The sequence below is a fragment of the Pseudophryne corroboree genome, unplaced genomic scaffold, assembly GCF_028390025.1.
Source record: "Pseudophryne corroboree isolate aPseCor3 unplaced genomic scaffold, aPseCor3.hap2 scaffold_144, whole genome shotgun sequence".
Lineage (NCBI taxonomy): Eukaryota > Metazoa > Chordata > Amphibia > Anura > Myobatrachidae > Pseudophryne > Pseudophryne corroboree.
In genome coordinates this window covers 962,358-984,503 of record NW_026968068.1, presented here as the reverse complement: position 1 = coordinate 984,503, position 22,146 = coordinate 962,358, and the positions used below count along the sequence as shown (strand labels likewise).

Genomic DNA, 22,146 nt, shown 5'->3' with positions numbered 1-22,146 from the left:
GACACAGTACAGTGCGGTAGTTCACGGCTGTGGCTACCTCTGTGTCGGCACTCGGCAGCCCGTCCATAATTGTATACTAGTATCCAATCCATCCATCTCCATTGTTTACCTGAGGTGCCTTTTAGTTGTGCCTATTAAAATATGGAGAACAAAAATGTTGAGGTTCCAAAATTAGGGAAAGATCAAGATCCACTTCCACCTCGTGCTGAAGCTGCTGCCACTAGTCATGGCCGAGACGATGAAATGCCAGCAACGTCGTCTGCCAAGGCCGATGCCCAATGTCATAGTACAGAGCATGTCAAATCCAAAACACCAAATATCAGTAAAAAAAGGACTCCAAAACCTAAAATAAAATTGTCGGAGGAGAAGCGTAAACTTGCCAATATGCCATTTACCACACGGAGTGGCAAGGAACGGCTGAGGCCCTGGCCTATGTTCATGGCTAGTGGTTCAGCTTCACATGAGGATGGAAGCACTCAGCCTCTCGCTAGAAAAATGAAAAGACTAAAGCTGGCAAAAGCAGTAGCACCGCAAAGAACTGTGCGTTCTTCGAAATCCCAAATCCACAAGGAGAGTCCGACTCCAATTGTGTCGGTTGCGATGCCTGACCTTCCCAACACTGGACGTGAAGAGCATGCGCCTTCCACCATTTGCACGCCCCCTGCAAGTGATGGAAGGAGCACCCGCAGTCCAGTTCCTGATAGTCAGATTGAAGATGTCAGTGTTGAAGTACACCAGGATGAGGAGGATATGGGTGTTGCTGGCGCTGGGGAGGAAATTGACCAGGAGGATTCTGATGGTGAGGTGGTTTGTTTAAGTCAGGCACCCGGGGAGACACCTGTTGTCCGTGGTAGGAATATGGCCGTTGACATGCCTGGTGAAAATACCAAAAAAATCAGCTCTTCGGTGTGGAAGTATTTCACCAGAAATGCGGACAACAGGTGTCAAGCCGTGTGTTCCCTTTGTCAAGCTGTAATAAGTAGGGGTAAGGACGTTAACCACCTCGGAACATCCTCCCTTATACGTCACCTGCAGCGCATTCATAATAAGTCAGTGACAAGTTCAAAAACTTTGGGTGACAGCGGAAGCAGTCCACTGACCAGTAAATCCCTTCCTCTTGTAACCAAGCTCACGCAAACCACCCCACCAACTCCCTCAGTGTCAATTTCCTCCTTCCCCAGGAATGCCAATAGTCCTGCAGGCAATGTCACTGGCAATTCTGACGAGTCCTCTCCTGCCTGGGATTCCTCCGATGCATCCTTGCGTGTAACGCCTACTGCTGCTGGCGCTGCTGTTGTTGCTGCTGGGAGTCGATGGTCATCCCAGAAGGGAAGTCGTAAGCACACTTTTACTACTTCCACCAAGCAATTGACTGTCCAACAGTCCTTTGCGAGGAAGATGAAATATCACAGCAGTCATCCTGTTGCAAAGCGGATAACTGAGGCCTTGACAACTATGTTGGTGTTAGACGTGCGTCCGGTATCCGCCGTTAGTTCACAGGGAACTAGACAATTTCTTGAGGTAGTGTGCCCCCGTTACCAAATACCATCTAGGTTCCACTTCTCTAGGCAGGCGATACCGAGAATGTACACGGACGTCAGAAAAAGACTCACCAGTGTCCTAAAAAATGCAGTTGTACCCAATGTCCACTTAACCACGGACATGTGGACAAGTGGAGCAGGGCAGGGTCAGGACTATATGACTGTGACAGCCCACTGGGTAGATGTATGGACTCCCGCCGCAAGAACAGCAGCGGCGGCACCAGTAGCAGCATCTCGCAAACGCCAACTCTTTCCTAGGCAGGCTACGCTTTGTATCACCGGTTTCCAGAATACGCACACAGCTGAAAACCTCTTACGGCAACTGAGGAAGATCATCGCGGAATGGCTTACCCCAATTGGACTCTCCTGTGGATTTGTGGCATCGGACAACGCCAGCAATATTGTGTGTGCATTAAATCTGGGCCAATTCCAGCACGTCCCATGTTTTGCACATACCTTGAATTTGGTGGTGCAGAATTTTTAAAAAAACGACAGGGGCGTGCAAGAGATGCTGTCGGTGGCCAGAAGAATTGCGGGACACTTTCGGCGTACAGGCACCACGTACAGAAAACTGGAGCACCACCAAAAACTACTGAACCTGCCCTGCCATCATCTGAAGCAAGAAGTGGTAACGAGGTGGAATTCAACCCTGTATATGCTTCAGAGGTTGGAGGAGCAGCAAAAGGCCATTCAAGCCTATACAATTGAGCACGATATAGGAGGTGGGATGCACCTGTCTCAAGCGCAGTGGAGAATGATTTCAACGTTGTGCAAGGTTCTGATGCCCTTTGAACTTGCCACACGTGAAGTCAGTTCAGACACTGCCAGCCTGAGTCAGGTCATTCCCCTCATCAGGCTTTTGCAGAAGAAGCTGGAGACATTGAAGGAGGAGCTAACACGGAGCGATTCCGCTAGGCATGTGGGACTTGTGGATGGAGCCCTTAATTCGCTTAGCAAGGATTCACGGGTGGTCAATCTGTTGAAATCAGAGCACTACATTTTGGCCACCGTGCTCGATCCTAGATTTAAAGCCTACCTTGGATCTCTCTTTCCGGCAGACACAAGTCTGCTGGGGTTCAAACACCTGCTGGTGAGTAAATTGTCAAGTCAAGCGGAACGCGACCTGTCAACAACATCTCCTCCTTCACATTCTCCCGCAACTGGGGGTGCGAGGAAAAGGCTCAGAATTCCGAGCCCACCCGCTGGCGGTGATGCAGGGCAGTCTGGAGCGACTGCTGATGCTGACATCTGGTCCGGACTGAAGGACCTGACAACGATTACGGACATGTCGTCTACTGTCACTGCATATGATTCTCTCCCCATTGAAAGAATGGTGGAGGATTATATGAGTGACCGCATCCAAGTAGGCACGTCACACAGTCCGTACTTATACTGGCAGGAAAAAGAGGCAATTTGGAGGCCCTTGCACAAACTGGCTTTATTCTACCTAAGTTGCCCTCCCACAAGTGTGTACTCCGAAAGAGTGTTTAGTGCCGCCGCTCACCTTGTCAGCAATCGGCGTACGAGGTTACATCCAGAAAATGTGGAGAAGATGATGTTCATTAAAATGAATTATAATCAATTCCTCCGTGGAGACATTGACCAGCAGCAATTGCCTCCACAAAGTACACAGGGAGCTGAGATGGTGGATTCCAGTGGGGACGAATTGATAATCTGTGAGGAGGGGGATGTACACGGTGATATATCGGAGGATGATGATGAGGTGGACATCTTGCCTCTGTAGAGCCAGTTTGTGCAAGGAGAGATTAATTGCTTCTTTTTTGGTGGGGGTCCAAACCAACCCGTCATATCAGTCACAGTCGTGTGGCAGACCCTGTCACTGAAATGATGGGTTGGTTAAAGTGTGCATGTCCTGTTTATACAACATAAGGGTGGGTGGGAGGGCCCAAGGACAATTCCATCTTGCACCTCTTTTTTCTTTTCTTTTTTTTTGCGTCATGTGCTGTTTGGGGAGGGTTTTTTGGAAGGGACATCCTGCGTGACACTGCAGTGCCACTCCTAGATGGGCCCGGTGTTTGTGTCGGCCACTAGGGTCGCTTATCTTACTCACACAGCTACCTCATTGCGCCTCTTTTTTTCTTTGCGTCATGTGCTGTTTGGGGAGGGTTTTTTGGAAGGGACATCCTGCGTGACACTGCAGTGACACTCCTAGATGGGCCCGGTGTTTGTGTCGGCCACTAGGGTCGCTTATCTTACTCACACAGCTACCTCATTGCGCCTCTTTTTTTCTTTGCGTCATGTGCTGTTTGGGGAGGGTTTTTTGGAAGGGACATCCTGCGTGACACTGCAGTGCCACTCCTAGATGGGCCCGGTGTTTGTGTCGGCCACTACTGCAGGGAGAACACATATTTTCAGATGAACATGGGAGGGCAGAAGGCTGCCTAATACTGAAGCACCCCCAAACAACAAACCAAATGCAACAACTAGTTCAAGCATTCCTGGGGGAAGGCCTGCCGCAGATGGATTTGCATATGGTGATGTCATCCATGCAGTGGGTCAAAGTTGGTTCAAACACCTTTGCAAAGTTCTATAAGTTTGATACCCTGGCTGAGGAGGACCTCCTGTTTGCTCAATCAGTGCTGCAGAGTCATCCGCACTCTCCTGCCCGTTTGGGAGCTTTGGTATAATCCCCATGGTCCTTACGGAGTCCCCAGCATCCTCTAGGACGTAAGAGAAAATAAGATTTTAAACCTACCGGTAAATCTTTTTCTCGTAGTCCGTAGAGGATGCTGGGTGCCCGTCCCAAGTGCGGTCTACTTCTGCAAGACTTGTATATAGTTATTGCTTACATAAGGGTTATATGTTAGTTTTCATCGGTCTTGGACTGATGCTATGTTGTTTTCATACTGTTAACTGGGTAGTATATCACAAGTTATACGGTGTGATTGGTGTGGCTGGTATGAATCTTGACCTTGGATTAACAAAAATCCTTTCCTCGTACTGTCCGTCTCCTCTGGGCACAGTTTCTCTAACTGAGGTATGGAGGAGGGGCATAGAGGGAGGAGCCAGTGCACACCCAGATCAAAAGTCTTTTTTAAAGTGCCCATGTCTGCTGCGGAGCCCGTCTATCCCCCATGGTCCTTACGGAGTCCCCATCATCCTCTACGGACTACGAGAAAAAAAAATTACCGGTAGGTTTAAAATGTTATTTTTTTCTCTGCAACCCACTGCTAAATTGTGCTTCCTAGCTGTTTTTTATAAAATCACTTAATTAAATCTAACTCTGATTACGTCAGAGAAGGCCAGGTACCCTACACCATAAGAGGGGGTATGAAATTTTGACTTGTCTTCTTAAAGATCACCAAAATCTGTTGACAAGGTCAATTACATCCCTGGGTGGGATTGAACCACCAACCTTTTGGTTAATAGCCCATGTAAGTGCAAGAAATCCTGAAGCACTCACTCATCATGGGAAAGTACCAATGTGTTTCTTACAAAAATTCTCCAGATTATTGACTTTTTAAAGTTTTTCTAGGAAACGTTCTAGATGAATGCTTATTAGCCTTTGTCAGTATTGACTTTTGCAAGGTGTCTCTGTGGCGCAATCGGTTAGCATGTTTGGCTATTAACCAAAAGGTTGGTGGTTCAATCCCACCCAGGGATGTAATTGACCTTGTAATCAGATTTTGGTGATCTTTAAGTAGACAAGTCAAAATTTCAAAAAACCCCCTTATGGTGTAGGGTACCTGGCCTTCTCTGATGTAATCAGAGTTAGATTTGATTAAGTGATTTTATAAAAAAACAGCTAGGAAGCACAATTTAGCAGTGGGTTGCAGAGAAAAAAAATTATGCTGGCAGAAAAGTACAATTGAGTGATTAAACAGCTCTTCATTTTCTGATTTTATGTTTATGCTAACAAATTTGCTCTCTGAAAAGTGTCCACAAAGCCAAGTCTCTGATTAACACCTTTGTAGGAATGGTTTTTCACCTATTACTGAATTAAACTTGCTTCATTGGAAAGGCATCAAAGATGCATCCTCATTTCAATGTCTACTGAAATAATACAGGTTGACACCAGGAAACGTCACTGCATCATTGCTGCTTCCTCATGGGGAAGTCTGTTTAATGTGAAAACAAGGTGATATCTAATCAGCACACAGGTAAGGAATTAAGAAAATCTTTCTTTATGGGTGAAGATGTTTCTCACAAATTGTTGTCCCAATGCATCATTGAAATTCAAGATGGAAGATGATTTTCATATATCACTTGTACATTTTGCATTGCTCTTCTGGTGACAATGTAGTTTGTTTTTGTCAATTACCATTTCAGTAATAGGGTAAAGAAAATTAAGTGGATTTTTTAAAGAAAACAATGCTGTCAATATACTATTAAAACAAATTAAAATGATAAAAGTTATTGTACTTTAAGTAAAAATAAAAGAGCCAAAATATCAATCCCAGTTTTTGATTACTTTAATTATAAAAAAAAAAATGCACATAGCAGAGGATAGTTTCGATCAATCGACCTCTGGGGTATGGGCCCAGCATGCTTCCATTGCACTACTCTGCTGCTCATGGAAGTGTAAGAGATCCTGAAGACTAAATTGATTAAAGGCCTAAAAGTACTTGACTATAAGGAAAGACTTACTAGGCTGAATATTTATACACTAGAAAAGAGGTGCCTAAGAGGAGATATTATTAATATCTTCAAATATGTAAAGATACATAACAAAGAGTTATCAGAGGAATTATTTATTAAAAGAACACGTGGTCACTCGCTGCGACTGGAGGAAAGTTCAGAACGCAATGGAGGAAAGGATTCTTCACTGTTAGGGCAATCAGGATGTGGAATTCCCTGCCAGGGAAGGTGGTAATGGCGGACTCTGTAATTGGATTTAAAAAAGGAATGGATACATTTCTGAATGAAAAAGCTATCCAAGGTTATAATACTTAAAATATCAACATGGTTAATCCGGGGGTAACATGAGTTATAGTAGCTAACTAGTCATAAAACATTATTCAGCAAGTATGTAGAATCATCACAACTTAAAACAGGTTGAACACGATGGGCAATTTGCCTCTATTCAACCTCAAAAACTATGTTACTATATTACTATGTTACTGTAGTATACAGAACACCACAATGTAATGAGCAGTGATAGTGAGCACTGATGAGGATACTAGAACTGACACTGAGCAGCAAGATGCAGCACTGGACTATTAGTAATGTACTGTAGTATGCTGAGCACCACAATGCAGCACAAGACAATGAGCAGTGATACTGAGCACTGATGAGGATACTACTGAGAACTGACACTGAGCAGGAGAGACACACTACTAGTATTACTGAGCAGCAATAAGTAACCACTGATACTGAGCACTGATATTGAGATTTCCACTGAGAGAACATAGCCACGTCCTCTCCGCTCTCTCTTCAATGCACGAGTAAAAATGGCAGCAACGCGCAGCTCTTTATATGGAATCCGAATCTCGCGAGAATCCGACAGCGGGATGATGACATTTTCCCTTGTTCAGGTTTTCCGAGTCAGGCGGGAACAACCGAGCCTGCCTTGGACCAGTGTAAACCACGTGGAGTTTGTGGGGAATTCGGTTCTCGGAGAACCGAACCCGCTCCTCTCTACCTTATACCCATCAATTTTTTTATTTTCAATCTAAGCCCCTGCAGTTTTCTGTAAGCATATGCTTCGCTATGATGATCAACAAGTCACAAGGGCAAACACTCAGGGTTTGAGGCGTAGATCTTAGGACCAGCTGCTACAAGCATGGCAGAGGTGTCACTATCACTGGTGACACCCAGAGAGGTGGCGAGGGAGATTGTAATGCAGTGCGCGCAGATAAGCAGCGCAATGGTAAAAAGGAGGCATGGTTTCATAGGTAGGGGCGTGGCCTGGTGGCCTGAATCTACATTTTGTTGCTCCGGGTGTCCCGGGGGTTGGGGGCTGCACCCGGGGACTAGTGTGTGAGCGGTGCTGGCTCCTGCACAGTGACAGGGCAAGGCCACCCAGCATGACGCCTCCCTTCTTGACCATGCTGTAATTGCAGTCGCACTGCAGTTCAGCGTGATCATAAAAAATGGTGTAGGCTCCTGCTGGGGCAGACTGTATGTGCGCGCAGGAAGCCGCCACCATTTTTGTGATCACAGCGGCTGAATGTGATGTCATACAGCCGCTGTGACCATGCCTCCTGTGTCTCCTCTGTTGCAGACCCCATTTTGAAGCCTTGCCCCCGCACCGCTCCATCTCTGACTTGGAAATGGAGTGTTGCTGACCCACCTCTCCCCCCCTTCCCCGCCCCGATTGACAGGCAGAGGCGATCACATTCTCTGCGGGGTGCCGCAGAAAATGCAGGCACATGCGTATGCTCTTAGCAATTTTTGCAGTTGGATCGCTTATTGTGATTGCAATCCAACCTGAATCAGGCCCTATTACCTATCACAATGCGCTGCGGGCAGTACAAAATTGGGTTAATATAGGAGAAAAACCCCCAGACCTGTGCTCCTTAACTGTACCTGGTGGCTAGTGGAGCGGCTGCCCAGTAATCAGTATCCACCGCAGTGCGCACACGGCCCACCCCCTACGGCCTCGCTCCCCTTCATCAGCGGCCTCGTGATCCGGAAGGGTGGTGTGTGTGTGACTGACCTTAGGATGAAACCGGAGCCTCCGCTGCAGTGACCCAGCAACCAGGGCACGGGAGTATACAGCGCCGCTGGGAGTGATGAAGCTGCAGTAAAGATGTCTATTAGACCTAGCCTGCTGCAGCCCTTGTAGATTCTCATAAAACAAGTTCTTCTTTTCTTGTCAAAATTAATAGCTAAGAATAGGCTGCTTGAGGCAGGCCCCTGTTAAGTGGCCTGCTACTGAAGGCACCAACTACAAACTGAGCTCCCTGTTCATGGAAGCGGGGTTATAGAGGAGAATGCACTGAGCTTCTTGGGAACAGTCAAAAGCTTTGAGCCGGTTGGTGCCTCAGATCAAGATCCTACTCTACACCCCAATGTGAATCCTTGTGGAGTCCAGTGTACCCCACAGAAGAAATTAATGTGTCACACCCATTGGCAGCAACCTTAGAATAGCTGCTGACGGGCACAATTGAGAAAGGAAGGGGGGGGGGGACATTTGAATCCAGCACATAGATGCAATTCAAATATGTAATTTGTACCTTCCTATTTTAAAATATAATGGATGAACCTCACCCTGTGAGAACAATCTTCATGATCAAGAGATCTCATATGCAAAATAAGGATGAGTTGGGATAGGGCTGGGGAGGGTGGCTGCTCGGGCAGCCCCTCCCCCGTCAAGTTAAGGAGATTCAACTGAGGAAGCACAAGGGAACTCTCGTCTGGGGACAACAACTGCAGGGAGACCACATCTTTTCAGATGAACATGGGAGGGCGGAAGGCTGCCTAATACTGAAGCACCATATGCAACAACTAGTACAAGCATTCCTGGGGGAAGGTCTGCAGCAGACGGATTTGCATACGGTGATGTTATCCAAGCAGTGGGCCAAAGTTGACTGGAACCCTCATCTGCATATGAAAAGAGAAAAGGGGCATGCAGGGCATGGCGGCCTTTTGCAGTGCTTGGATGACCCCTAGTTCACATTAAACACCCCCACCCTCCTTTGGTGTGGGGCTCATGTTGGCCATGCCCCATCCCCTGAAGCATTCAAGCTGATTTCTTGCAGCAGCTGGGCACTGTAACAGCTCCAGAGCTGTTCTGTAAGGCAAGTAAAAGGGTGTGGGCCCTGCAGCACCACCTGTAGTTCGCATTGTGCGTTGGAAGGCACAAAGTAAGCAGACGGGAGGAGAAGTCAGGATAGTGCGCAAGGGCATTCTTTTCTCTTAGTCCGTAGAGGATGCTGGGGTCACATTAAGAACCATGGGGTATAGACGGGATCCGCAAGAGACATGGGCACTTTAAGACTTTCAAAGGGTGTGAACTGGCTCCTCCCTCTATGCCCCTCCTCCAGACTCCAGTTATAGGAACTGTGCCCAGGGAGACGGACATTTCGAGGAAAGGATTTATTGTTAAACTAAGGTGAGCATCTTACCAGCTCACACCTTAAGCATGCCGCAGAAAGTGGCATTCAACAGAACACAAGCCAACGGCATGAACAATTGCAGCAAAAAGCTGACCAGAACCATAACACAACATGTGTATAACCACAAGTAATAACTGCAGACACAGTATGGACTGGGACGGGTGCCCAGCATCCTCTACAGACTAAGAGAAAAGGATTTACCGGTAGGTATTAAAATCCTATTTTCTCATACGACCTAGAGGATGCTGGGGTCACATTAAGAACCATGGGGTTATACCAAAGCTCTTGAACGGGTGGGAGAGTGCGTACGACTCTGCAGCACCGAATGACCCAACTTAAGGTTATCATCAGCCAAGGTATCAAACTTGTAAAACTTAGCAAAAGTGTTTACTAAATAGCTGCTCGGCAAAGTTGCAATGCCGAGACTCCCCGACCAGCTGCCAAGGATGAACCCACCTTTTTGGGGTTTCTTTTATCGGTTTAAAGATAGAATGAGTGTGCTTTAATGTAAGCTCATTTGCATAGAAATGACAGTAAATGTTTGTTTCTTTTCAAACAGAACTTTCTTGACCATGCTACTTGCTTGAAAGATCTGGGAGCACATGGAATACAGTACAAACCATGCTTATAGCAAGGAGAAGACAGGTGAGAAATCTGCTTTCTTTCAAATTGGGCGCTCACTTTGATCTGAATGAGGACTGCTGGCACGGCACTCAGGCGACAGGTGGAATCTTGGTCATGCTCTGGTTTCTCTTCAGAACGAACAAATCTTTCGCCTTTTACTAAAGATTTCCGTGGAGAGGAGCAAAACTGAGTTTTATCTCAATTTTTGCATGCCCCATATTATTGGGGTTTCTTTTATCGGATTAAAGACAGAACGAGTGTGCTTTCTTGTTAGCTTTAATGTAAGTTTATTTGCATAACAATGACAATAAATGCCTGTTTCTTTTCAAGCAGAACTTTCTTGACCATACTAATTGCTTGAAAGATCTGGGAGCACATGGAAAAGAGTACAAACCATGCTTATAGCAAGGGGAAGCCTGGTGAGAAATCTGCTTTCTTTCTTTCAAATTGGGTGCTCACTTTGAGCTGAATGAGGACTGCTGGCATGGCACTCAGGCGACAGGTGGAATCTTGGTCATGCTCTGGTTTCTCTTCAGAACGAACAAATCTTTCGCCTTTTACTAAAGATTTCCGTGGAGAGGAGCAAAACTGAGTTTTATCTCAATTTTTGCATGCCCCGTCTTATTGGGGTTTCTTTTATCAGTTTAAAGATAGAACGAGTGTGCTTTAATGTAAGCTCATTTGCATAGAAATGACAGTAAATGTTTGTTTCTTTTCAAACAGAACTTTCTTGACTATACTAATTGCTTGAAAGATCTGGGAGCACATGGAAAAGAGTACAAACCATGTTTATAGCAAGGGGAAGCCTGGTGAGAAATCTGCTTTCTTTCTTTCAAAGTTGGTGCTCACTTTGAGCTGAATGAGGACTGCTGGCATGGCACTCAGGCGACAGGTAGAATCTTGGTCATGCTGTGGTTTCTCTTCAGAACGAACAAATCTTTCGCCTTTTACTAAAGATTTCCGTGGAGAGGAGCAAAACTGAGTTTTATCTCAATTTTTGCATGCCCCATCTTATTGGGGTTTTATTTTATCGGTTTAAAGATAGAACGAGTGTGCTTTAATGTAAGCTCATTTGCATAGAAATGACAGTAAATGTTTGTTTCTTTTCAAACAGAACTTTCTTGACCACACTAATTGTTTGAAAGATCTGGGAGCACATGGAAAAGAGTACAAACCATGTTTATAGCAAGGGGAAGCTGTCACAACTGAGGGCCTGAGCTGACGGGAGGCAGCCTCAGTTGTAGGGGCTGAGATGTACCGGAACCTGGGAGGTTGTATCAGACCCCTGGACATGTAAGTAACATAAATAATAAATGCCCGAAGGCGTGACCACGACAACTTGGATAAAAGTCAATGATGTTTATTATGACAACTCCGCAACACAGCAGCAGTAAAAGAAAACGTAAAAGTCAGCAAAGAATAAATACAGTTCCTGTGTACTACAGGATGGCAGGAGCCACAGGGCACTGGTAGTGTGAGATAGTTCTTATGATCTTCTAGATGGAAAGTCCTTACCAGGCCCGACTGTAGCAATGGAGATAACCCAGGATTGTGCCAGCTGGTGTTCCAGGAAAAGCTGGGTTGCTGAAGATAAAACAGCTGCTGTGGATACTGGCTGGAACCTGACTGTTGTTAGCACGTAGTGGATACTGGCTGGAACCAGTTAAATAATAAATGAACTTGGGAGCGATGAAATATGAACTGAAATGTAGAACTTGAGAGCGGAGAAATAATAATACCGGTGGAGAGTGGTAAAGTGTAGAAAGGACTAGAGATGAGCGGGTTCGGTTTCTCTGAATCCGAACCCGCACGAACTTCATGTTTTTTTCACGGGTCCGAGCAGACTCGGATCCTCCCGCCTTGCTCGGTTAACCCGAGCGCGCCCGAACGTCATCATGACGCTGTCGGATTCTCGCGAGACTCGGATTCTATATAAGGAGCCGCGCGTCGCCGCCATTTTCACACGTGCATTGAGATTGATAGGGAGAGGACGTGGCTGGCGTCCTCTCCATTTAGATTAGGGTTGAGAGAGAGAGAGAGAGATTGACCCGAGGCTGTGATACTGTAGAAGAGAGTGCAGAGTTTAGTGACTGACGACCACAGTGACCACCAGACAGTGCAGTTGTTTGTTTTATTTAATATATCCGTTCTCTGCCTGAAAAAAACGATACACACAGTGACTCAGTCACATACCATATCTGTGTGCACTGCTCAGCCCAGTGTGCTGCATCAATGTATATATATATATCTGACTGTGCTCAGCTCACACAGCTTATAATTGTGGGGGAGACTGGGGAGCACTGCAGTGCCAGTTATAGGTTATAGCAGGAGCCAGGAGTACATAATATTATATTAAAATTAAACAGTGCACACTTTTGCTGCAGGAGTGCCACTGCCAGTGTGACTAGTGACCAGTGACCTGACCACCAGTATATATAATATTAGTAGTATACTATCTCTTTATCAACCAGTCTATATTAGCAGCAGACACAGTACAGTGCGGTAGTTCACGGCTGTGGCTACCTCTGTGTCGGCACTCGGCAGCCCGTCCATAATTGTATATACCACCTAACCGTGGTTTTTTTTTCTTTCTTTATAGTCATACTAGTTACGAGTATACTATCTCTTTATCAACCAGTCTATATTAGCAGCAGACACAGTACAGTGCGGCAGTTCACGGCTGTGGCTACCTCTGTGTCGGCACTCGGCAGCCCGTCCATAATTGTATATACCACCTAACCGTGGTTTTTTTTTCTTTCTTTATACATACATACTAGTTACGAGTATACTATCTCTTTATCAACCAGTCTATATTAGCAGCAGACACAGTACAGTGCGGTAGTTCACGGCTGTGGCTACCTCTGTGTCGGCACTCGGCAGCCCGTCCATAATTGTATATACCACCTAACCGTGGTTTTTTTTTCTTTCTTTATACATACATACTAGTTACGAGTATACTATCTCTTTATCAACCAGTCTATATATTAGCAGCAGACACAGTACAGTGCGGTAGTTCACGGCTGTGGCTACCTCTGTGTCGGCACTCGGCAGCCCGTCCATAATTGTATATACCACCTAACCGTGGTTTTTTTTTCTTTCTTTATACATACATACTAGTTACGAGTATACTATCTCTTTATCAACCAGTCTATATATTAGCAGCAGACACAGTACAGTGCGGTAGTTCACGGCTGTGGCTACCTCTGTGTCGGCACTCGGCAGCCCGTCCATAATTGTATATACCACCTAACCGTGGTTTTTTTTTCTTTCTTTATACATACATACTAGTTACGAGTATACTATCTCTTTATCAACCAGTCTATATTAGCAGCAGACACAGTACAGTGCGGTAGTTCACGGCTGTGGCTACCTCTGTGTCGGCACTCGGCAGCCCGTCCATAATTGTATATACCACCTAACCGTGGTTTTTTTTTCTTTCTTTATACATACATACTAGTTACGAGTATACTATCTCTTTATCAACCAGTCTATATATTAGCAGCAGACACAGTACAGTGCGGTAGTTCACGGCTGTGGCTACCTCTGTGTCGGCACTCGGCAGCCCGTCCATAATTGTATATACCACCTAACCGTGGTTTTTTTTTCTTTCTTTATACATACATACTAGTTATGAGTATACTATCTCTTTATCAACCAGTCTATATATTAGCAGCAGACACAGTACAGTGCGGTAGTTCACGGCTGTGGCTACCTCTGTGTCGGCACTCGGCAGCCCGTCCATAATTGTATATACCACCTAACCGTGGTTTTTTTTTCTTTCTTTATACATACATACTAGTTACGAGTATACTATCTCTTTATCAACCAGTCTATATATTAGCAGCAGACACAGTACAGTGCGGTAGTTCACGGCTGTGGCTACCTCTGTGTCGGCACTCGGCAGCCCGTCCATAATTGTATATACCACCTAACCGTGGTTTTTTTTTCTTTCTTTATAGTCATACTAGTTACGAGTATACTATCTCTTTATCAACCAGTCTATATTAGCAGCAGACACAGTACAGTGCGGTAGTTCACGGCTGTGGCTACCTCTGTGTCGGCACTCGGCAGCCCGTCCATAATTGTATATACCACCTAACCGTGGGTTTTTTTTCTTTCTTTATACATACATACTAGTTACGAGTATACTATCTCTTTATCAACCAGTCTATATATTAGCAGCAGACACAGTACAGTGCGGTAGTTCACGGCTGTGGCTACCTCTGTGTCGGCACTCGGCAGCCCGTCCATAATTGTATATACCACCTAACCGTGGTTTTTTTTTCTTTCTTTATACATACATACTAGTTACGAGTATACTATCTCTTTATCAACCAGTCTATATATTAGCAGCAGACACAGTACAGTGCGGTAGTTCACGGCTGTGGCTACCTCTGTGTCGGCACTCGGCAGCCCGTCCATAATTGTATATACCACCTAACCGTGGTTTTTTTTTTCTTTCTTTATACATACATACTAGTTACGAGTATACTATCTCTTTATCAACCAGTCTATATATTAGCAGCAGACACAGTACAGTGCGGTAGTTCACGGCTGTGGCTACCTCTGTGTCGGCACTCGGCAGCCCGTCCATAATTGTATACTAGTATCCAATCCATCCATCTCCATTGTTTACCTGAGGTGCCTTTTAGTTGTGCCTATTAAAATATGGAGAACAAAAATGTTGAGGTTCCAAAATTAGGGAAAGATCAAGATCCACTTCCACCTCGTGCTGAAGCTGCTGCCACTAGTCATGGCCGAGACGATGAAATGCCAGCAACGTCGTCTGCCAAGGCCGATGCCCAATGTCATAGTACAGAGCATGTCAAATCCAAAACACCAAATATCAGTAAAAAAAGGACTCCAAAACCTAAAATAAAATTGTCGGAGGAGAAGCGTAAACTTGCCAATATGCCATTTACCACACGGAGTGGCAAGGAACGGCTGAGGCCCTGGCCTATGTTCATGGCTAGTGGTTCAGCTTCACATGAGGATGGAAGCACTCAGCCTCTCGCTAGAAAAATGAAAAGACTAAAGCTGGCAAAAGCAGTAGCACCGCAAAGAACTGTGCGTTCTTCGAAATCCCAAATCCACAAGGAGAGTCCGACTCCAATTGTGTCGGTTGCGATGCCTGACCTTCCCAACACTGGACGTGAAGAGCATGCGCCTTCCACCATTTGCACGCCCCCTGCAAGTGATGGAAGGAGCACCCGCAGTCCAGTTCCTGATAGTCAGATTGAAGATGTCAGTGTTGAAGTACACCAGGATGAGGAGGATATGGGTGTTGCTGGCGCTGGGGAGGAAATTGACCAGGAGGATTCTGATGGTGAGGTGGTTTGTTTAAGTCAGGCACCCGGGGAGACACCTGTTGTCCGTGGTAGGAATATGGCCGTTGACATGCCTGGTGAAAATACCAAAAAAATCAGCTCTTCGGTGTGGAAGTATTTCACCAGAAATGCGGACAACAGGTGTCAAGCCGTGTGTTCCCTTTGTCAAGCTGTAATAAGTAGGGGTAAGGACGTTAACCACCTCGGAACATCCTCCCTTATACGTCACCTGCAGCGCATTCATAATAAGTCAGTGACAAGTTCAAAAACTTTGGGTGACAGCGGAAGCAGTCCACTGACCAGTAAATCCCTTCCTCTTGTAACCAAGCTCACGCAAACCACCCCACCAACTCCCTCAGTGTCAATTTCCTCCTTCCCCAGGAATGCCAATAGTCCTGCAGGCAATGTCACTGGCAATTCTGACGAGTCCTCTCCTGCCTGGGATTCCTCCGATGCATCCTTGCGTGTAACGCCTACTGCTGCTGGCGCTGCTGTTGTTGCTGCTGGGAGTCGATGGTCATCCCAGAAGGGAAGTCGTAAGCACACTTTTACTACTTCCACCAAGCAATTGACTGTCCAACAGTCCTTTGCGAGGAAGATGAAATATCACAGCAGTCATCCTGTTGCAAAGCGGATAACTGAGGCCTTGACAACTATGTTGGTGTTAGACGTGCGTCCGGTATCCGCCGTTAGTTCACAGGGAACTAGACAATTTCTTGAGGTAGTGTGCCCCCGTTACCAAATACCATCTAGGTTCCACTTCTCTAGGCAGGCGATACCGAGAATGTACACGGACGTCAGAAAAAGACTCACCAGTGTCCTAAAAAATGCAGTTGTACCCAATGTCCACTTAACCACGGACATGTGGACAAGTGGAGCAGGGCAGGGTCAGGACTATATGACTGTGACAGCCCACTGGGTAGATGTATGGACTCCCGCCGCAAGAACAGCAGCGGCGGCACCAGTAGCAGCATCTCGCAAACGCCAACTCTTTCCTAGGCAGGCTACGCTTTGTATCACCGGTTTCCAGAATACGCACACAGCTGAAAACCTCTTACGGCAACTGAGGAAGATCATCGCGGAATGGCTTACCCCAATTGGACTCTCCTGTGGATTTGTGGCATCGGACAACGCCAGCAATATTGTGTGTGCATTAAATCTGGGCCAATTCCAGCACGTCCCATGTTTTGCACATACCTTGAATTTGGTGGTGCAGAATTTTTAAAAAAACGACAGGGGCGTGCAAGAGATGCTGTCGGTGGCCAGAAGAATTGCGGGACACTTTCGGCGTACAGGCACCACGTACAGAAAACTGGAGCACCACCAAAAACTACTGAACCTGCCCTGCCATCATCTGAAGCAAGAAGTGGTAACGAGGTGGAATTCAACCCTGTATATGCTTCAGAGGTTGGAGGAGCAGCAAAAGGCCATTCAAGCCTATACAATTGAGCACGATATAGGAGGTGGGATGCACCTGTCTCAAGCGCAGTGGAGAATGATTTCAACGTTGTGCAAGGTTCTGATGCCCTTTGAACTTGCCACACGTGAAGTCAGTTCAGACACTGCCAGCCTGAGTCAGGTCATTCCCCTCATCAGGCTTTTGCAGAAGAAGCTGGAGACATTGAAGGAGGAGCTAACACGGAGCGATTCCGCTAGGCATGTGGGACTTGTGGATGGAGCCCTTAATTCGCTTAGCAAGGATTCACGGGTGGTCAATCTGTTGAAATCAGAGCACTACATTTTGGCCACCGTGCTCGATCCTAGATTTAAAGCCTACCTTGGATCTCTCTTTCCGGCAGACACAAGTCTGCTGGGGTTCAAACACCTGCTGGTGAGTAAATTGTCAAGTCAAGCGGAACGCGACCTGTCAACAACATCTCCTCCTTCACATTCTCCCGCAACTGGGGGTGCGAGGAAAAGGCTCAGAATTCCGAGCCCACCCGCTGGCGGTGATGCAGGGCAGTCTGGAGCGACTGCTGATGCTGACATCTGGTCCGGACTGAAGGACCTGACAACGATTACGGACATGTCGTCTACTGTCACTGCATATGATTCTCTCCCCATTGAAAGAATGGTGGAGGATTATATGAGTGACCGCATCCAAGTAGGCACGTCACACAGTCCGTACTTATACTGGCAGGAAAAAGAGGCAATTTGGAGGCCCTTGCACAAACTGGCTTTATTCTACCTAAGTTGCCCTCCCACAAGTGTGTACTCCGAAAGAGTGTTTAGTGCCGCCGCTCACCTTGTCAGCAATCGGCGTACGAGGTTACATCCAGAAAATGTGGAGAAGATGATGTTCATTAAAATGAATTATAATCAATTCCTCCGTGGAGACATTGACCAGCAGCAATTGCCTCCACAAAGTACACAGGGAGCTGAGATGGTGGATTCCAGTGGGGACGAATTGATAATCTGTGAGGAGGGGGATGTACACGGTGATATATCGGAGGATGATGATGAGGTGGACATCTTGCCTCTGTAGAGCCAGTTTGTGCAAGGAGAGATTAATTGCTTCTTTTTTGGTGGGGGTCCAAACCAACCCGTCATATCAGTCACAGTCGTGTGGCAGACCCTGTCACTGAAATGATGGGTTGGTTAAAGTGTGCATGTCCTGTTTATACAACATAAGGGTGGGTGGGAGGGCCCAAGGACAATTCCATCTTGCACCTCTTTTTTCTTTTCTTTTTTTTTGCGTCATGTGCTGTTTGGGGAGGGTTTTTTGGAAGGGACATCCTGCGTGACACTGCAGTGCCACTCCTAGATGGGCCCGGTGTTTGTGTCGGCCACTAGGGTCGCTTATCTTACTCACACAGCTACCTCATTGCGCCTCTTTTTTTCTTTGCGTCATGTGCTGTTTGGGGAGGGTTTTTTGGAAGGGACATCCTGCGTGACACTGCAGTGACACTCCTAGATGGGCCCGGTGTTTGTGTCGGCCACTAGGGTCGCTTATCTTACTCACACAGCTACCTCATTGCGCCTCTTTTTTTCTTTGCGTCATGTGCTGTTTGGGGAGGGTTTTTTGGAAGGGACATCCTGCGTGACACTGCAGTGCCACTCCTAGATGGGCCCGGTGTTTGTGTCGGCCACTAGGGTCGCTAATCTTACTCACACAGCTACCTCATTGCGCCTCTTTTTTTCTTTGCGTCATGTGCTGTTTGGGGAGGGTTTTTTGGAAGGGCCATCCTGCGTGACACTGCAGTGCCACTCCTAGATGGGCCCGGTGTTTGTGTCGGCCACTAGGGTCGCTTATCTTACTCACACAGCGACCTCGGTGCAAATTTTAGGACTAAAAATAATATTGTGAGGTGTGAGGTATTCAGAATAGACTGAAAATGAGTGGAAATTATGGTTTTTGAGGTTAATAATACTTTGGGATCAAAATGACCGCCAAATTCTATGATTTAAGCTGTTTTTTAGGTTTTTTGGAAAAAAACACCCGAATCCAAAACACACCCGAATCCGACAAAAAAAATTCGGTGAGGTTTTGCCAAAACGCGGTCGAACCCAAAACACGGCCGCGGAACCGAACCCAAAACCAAAACACAAAACCCGAAAAATTTCCGGCGCTCATCTCTAGAAAGGACACCGGCCCTTTAAGGGAAGCTGTACTCTGCTGGAAGCTGAGCTGGAAGCAGGTAATGTTGTAGCTGGAAACAGATGAATCCACAATGGATTGGAGAGTCAGGCTACACCGCAGGTGGAATGCTGGTGCGGGTCTCTATGGTGGAAGTCTTGAGACAGGAGCTGGAACCTGGAAGACAATCACAGGAGAGAGACAAACAGGAACTAGGTTTGACAACCAAAGCACTGACGCCTTCCTTACTCAGGCACAGTGTATTTATACCTGCAGCAAGGAAGGGATTGGCTAGGCAATTGTGCAGATTATCAATACTGAGAACAGATTGGTGGAAATGATCAGCTGACAGAATCCAAGATGGCTGCGCCCATGCAGACACTTGGAGGGAAGTTTTGGTTTGTAATCCATGTGGTAATGAAAACAGTAATGGCGGCGCCGGCCACCGGAGACAGGAGGCGCCAGGCTGACAGATGCACATCCAACCACGCGGACACGGCGGAGGCCGCGGGAGACGCCATGCCAGGTGTAATATGGCGTTTACTGTGACAGCGTCCCAGAGTGACAGGAGAGAATACAGGAATGTACACATCAGGATAACAGATGGGATCCGGTCCTGGAGCGCTGAGCCAGCCTTAGGAGGCATCTGATGGGTAAGAAATGGCGTCCAGATACCCGGATCGTGACAGCACCCCCCCCTTTAGGAGTGGCCCCAGGACACTTCTTTGGCTTTTGAGGAAACTTGGAATGGAATCTCCGGACCAAGGCAGGAGCATGGACATCAGAAGCATTGGTCCATGAACGTTACTCAGGACCATAACCCTTCCAGTCAATAAGATATTGTAGTTGACCGTAACGGTGACGTGAGTCCAGGATCTTGGCCACTTCATACTCAACGCCTCGTTGAGTTTGGACTTTCGGAGTTGGAGGAAGTGAGGAATGAAACCGATTCAAGATCAGCGGTTTCAACAGGGAAACATGGAATGTCCTGGGTATTTTTAAGAAGGGAGGCAACTGGAGTCTGTAAGCAACAGGATTGATGACTTGTTCAATCTTGAAAGGACCGATATAGCGAGGTGCAAACTTCATACTGGGAACTCTTAACCTCAAATTCTTCGTGGATAACCATACCCGATCACCCACCTTGAGAGCAGGAACTGCTCGACGCTTCTTATCCGCAAACTTCTTGTACCTGAACGATGCCTTGAGCAGAGCTGATCGTACGCTCTTCCAGATATTGGCAAACTGATGCAAGGTGATATCCACTGCGGGAACAGAAGTTGCTGGAAGCGGTTGGAACTCAGGGACTTTAGGGTGGAATCCAAAGTTAGTGAAGAATGGTGTTGAAGCAGATGAAGAATGATACTGGTTGTTATGACAGAACTCGGCCCAGGGAAGTAATTGAACCCAGTCATCTTGAGAGGAGGACACATAGATGCGGAGGAAGGCCTCCAAGTCCTGATTCACCCTCTCGGTTTGACCATTGGTCTGAGGATGGTAAGCCGTGGAAAACTTTAGCTTGACTTGGAGGACTTGACATAAACTTTGCCAGAATTTGGCTGTGAATTGAACTCCTCGATCTGAGATAATTTCTTCAGGAAGACCGTGGAGTCGGAAGATCTCTTGTATGAATACTTGAGCCAACTTGGAAGCTGACGGAAGACCGGTGAGAGGAATGAAGTGTGCCATCTTGGTGAACCGGTCAACTACCACCCAGATGGTATTGAACTTGTTGCACATGGGTAAGTCTGTAATGAAATCCATCGACAAGTGGGTCCATGGTCGACGGGGAACGAATAGTGGAACCAGTTGCCCCGCAGGCGACTGGCGGGATACTTTATGTTGGGCACACTTTGGGCAAGATGCAATAAACTCCAAGACGTCCTTTTTCAGAGTTGGCCACCAATAGGACCTAGAGATAAACTCCAGGGTTTTTTGGATACCTGTATGTCCGGCAAAACGGGAAGCATGGGCCCAATGCATGAGCTTCTTCCTTAGCATCGGCTTCACAAAACTTTTCCCTGATGGGGGCGTAGAGTCCATCCCTACCGTGGAGAATGCCAACGGACTTATAATAGGATGCTTGTCTGAAGACTCTGACTCATTTTCTTGCTCCCATGAGCGGGAAAGGGCATCGGCCTTGCGATTCTGAGAGCCCGGACAGAACTGGAGTTTAAAGTCGAACCTGGAAAAGAAAAGTGCCCATCTGGCCTGACGAGGGTTGAGACATTGTGCGCCTTTCAAATATAGAACGTTCTTGTGGTCTGTAAGGATGGTGATTGAATGAGAAGCTCCCTCCAACAGATATCTCCACTCCTCTAGAGCGAGCTTGATGGCTAGCAACTCCTGGTCGCCAATGGCATAGTTGCGCTCCGCTGGGGAGAACTTCCGTGAAAAGAAACTGCAAGGATGTAAATGGCCATCTTTAGCCCTCTGAGATAACACCGCTCCTACTCCAACGGAGGAGGCATCCACCTCTAGGATGAAAGGAGAGTCGATGTCAGGCTGTTTCAGGACAGGCGCAGAGATGAACCTCTGTTTTAAAAGATGAAAAGCTTGCATGGCTTCTTCAGACCACTTGGACGGGTTAGCACCCTTCTTGGTGAAAGCAGTAATAGGCGCCACAATGGTGGGAAAGTCTCGTATAAACTTTCGGAAATAATTGGCGAACCCTAAGAACCTCTGGACCCCTTTGAGGGTTAAGGGTACTGGCCAATTCTGAATTGCTTGTAGTTTCTCAGGATCCATCTCTAGTCCGAAACCGGACACAATGTACCCTAGAAACGGAATGGACTTGACTTCAAAGACGCATTTCTCTAATTTGCAATAGAGATGATTGACACGGAGACGGGACAGAACCTCCTTTACCCAAAAACGATGTTCCTCTAAATTGTTGGCAAAAATAAGGATATCATCTAGATAGACCACGACATGACGGTATAGAATGTCTCTGAAGATCTCATTGACGAAATGCTGGAAGACAGCTGGAGCATTGCTCAATCCGAAGGGCATGACGAGGTACTCATAATGTCCGTCACGGGTGTTAAATGCGGTCT

The 22,146-nt window shown here is 46.7% G+C and overlaps 4 non-coding genes across 4 annotated transcripts; all 4 read left to right on the top strand.

Annotated features, from left to right (window-relative positions):
* Positions 1 to 5,092: 5,092 nt before the first annotated feature.
* On the top strand, positions 5,093 to 5,166 carry TRNAN-AUU (transfer RNA asparagine (anticodon AUU)). The gene has a single exon. It is a non-coding gene; the product is annotated as a tRNA-Asn (tRNA).
* Positions 5,167 to 10,300: 5,134 nt separating this feature from the next.
* Positions 10,301 to 10,416, top strand: LOC134997478 (U5 spliceosomal RNA). Its single transcript, XR_010199974.1, has one exon. It is a non-coding gene; the product is annotated as a U5 spliceosomal RNA (small nuclear RNA).
* A 286-nt stretch (positions 10,417 to 10,702) lies between these two features.
* On the top strand, positions 10,703 to 10,818 carry LOC134997487 (U5 spliceosomal RNA). The gene has a single exon (XR_010199982.1). It is a non-coding gene; the product is annotated as a U5 spliceosomal RNA (small nuclear RNA).
* Positions 10,819 to 11,092: 274 nt separating this feature from the next.
* On the top strand, positions 11,093 to 11,208 carry LOC134996897 (U5 spliceosomal RNA). The gene has a single exon (XR_010199457.1). It is a non-coding gene; the product is annotated as a U5 spliceosomal RNA (small nuclear RNA).
* Positions 11,209 to 22,146: the final 10,938 nt, after the last annotated feature.